The sequence below is a fragment of the Aulostomus chinensis genome, chromosome 1 (assembly GCF_037954235.1).
Source record: "Aulostomus chinensis isolate RoL2024-O1b breed Wild chromosome 1, RoL_Achi_v1.0, whole genome shotgun sequence".
In the NCBI taxonomy this organism is placed as follows: Eukaryota; Metazoa; Chordata; class Actinopteri; order Syngnathiformes; family Aulostomidae; genus Aulostomus; species Aulostomus chinensis.
The window spans coordinates 44521862-44523515 of record NC_141320.1 but is presented as its reverse complement, the minus strand read 5'-3'; the positions used below and the strand labels follow the sequence as shown (position 1 = coordinate 44523515).

The 1654-nt window shown below is 55.4% G+C and overlaps 2 non-coding genes across 2 annotated transcripts; both read left to right on the top strand.

Annotated features, from left to right (window-relative positions):
- Positions 1–267: 267 nt before the first annotated feature.
- Positions 268–451, top strand: LOC147271814 (U2 spliceosomal RNA). Its single transcript, XR_015116504.1, has one exon. It is a non-coding gene; the product is annotated as a U2 spliceosomal RNA (small nuclear RNA).
- Positions 452–1226: 775 nt separating this feature from the next.
- Positions 1227–1390, top strand: LOC147271813 (U1 spliceosomal RNA). The gene has a single exon (XR_015116902.1). It is a non-coding gene; the product is annotated as a U1 spliceosomal RNA (small nuclear RNA).
- The last annotated feature ends 264 nt before the right edge of the window (positions 1391–1654 follow it).

Sequence of the window (1654 nt, the reverse complement as noted above, 5' to 3'; positions counted from 1 at the left end):
TGGAAAACCCCGACTCCAGGATGAGTCGCTGGCTTGTGGCTTTGAACACTGCTTTGTTTTACTTTGAGTCGCCCCACTAGCATAGCAGGGTGAAGGCACCGATTGCCTTTGCTTTGGATAGCAGTGGGGACAACCAGTGTGCCAGATGTAGTGTTTATGGCACTGCATTTTGTGTCGCCACCCAAAATGTTGCAGTTCCTGCCCACAGCCGCGGCCGGGATTGGCTGTACCGGGGGTGCTGGCTCTCACGTCGGGTGGCTGACAGGCATCGCTTCTCGGCCTTTTGGCTAAGATCAAGTGTAGTATCTGTTCTTATCAGATTAATATCTGGTACGTTCCTTATCCATATATTAAATTGCTTTTTGGAACAGGGAGATGGAACGGGAGCTTGCTCCGTCCTTTCCACGCATCAACCTGGTATTGCAGTGTTTCCAGGAGTGGTGCAATGCCCCGCATTTCTTGTTGGAAATAAAACAAGCCTCCGCCAGGCACTCGCTCACCTGCTCCACCCAAAGCCGGACCAGGGTTGTCCTCCTGCACTGCAGCTTTTCCTCAGCCTGCGGCCGCAATGGCCTTCCAGGAACAGTGCGGGCCCCTCCCCTTTTGTCAGGAGCAAATCCCGTGCTCTTCAGGCCAACTGTCGAGTGCTGCACATGAGGCCGGGGCTGGATTTCCGCCCGCGCTGCCGCTGGGCGTCAAGTTGTGGCTCCGTTTGCACTCCAGATAAGGATGGAGGTCCGCTGACGGCACTGCTCTCGGAGCCTTTCCCAAAAAGCTTTGGAATGGACTCTGAAAGACCTGAACCTTCAATGTGCCTGTTTTGCCCAGAGATGGGTTGTGAACTTGATGTTGAAATGTGAAACCCCAGCTTGCTGCCTTCAGGCTTTCGGAATTGGGCCGCTTGCGTTGACAGCTCTCATGGTCGCGACGCTCCATCCAAGGGTGAAAGCGGACGGAGATTGTTTTTTTTACTGCGGGGCACGATGCGTGCGGTTAGAGGCCACGCTGGTGCCCCCAGCGAGAAGGTGAGCCTTGAAAACGGCATCGGTCGAGCTTCCCAGGCTTGGGATATCCGACATCCGGCATCGTTGTGAGAAACAAAGGGGGCTGCGCACGCGGCAGATTTGCACAAGTAACGAAAGATCAGGCGCTGTGTCGGCCTCCCTGCCTGTCAGTCAGAAGGCTGTGTCCCTGGAGCTCATGTCTGTTCCTAAGCTCAGCGAGTCATACTTACCTGGCAGGGGAGATACCATGATCAGCAAAGTGGTTCTCCCCGGGTGAGGCTCAGCCATTGCACTGGGGCTGTGCTGACCCTGGTGAATTCCCCAAATGTGGGAATCTCAACTGCATAATTTCTGACAGTGGGGGACTGCGTCCGTGCTCTCCCCTGTGATCGTGTGAAAAAAGGAAAGAAAGAAAGAAAGGCCGACCACGGCGGCAACAACAACAACGGTGACCGCCTGTCCCGGCCAGTTGGCGGTCTCCTCTTGTGCTGGCCAGCCTGAGGAGACCGCGGAGGACGTAGCCTCGATGAGCTCACAGTACCTCTCACACCTTCCAGCCCTAAATGAAGAGGGCAGGGTTTCTGCCACATTTAGTTGAGGGTCATGGTATCTGACAAGCCCTGGGCTCAGGACAATACATCCACGGCTCG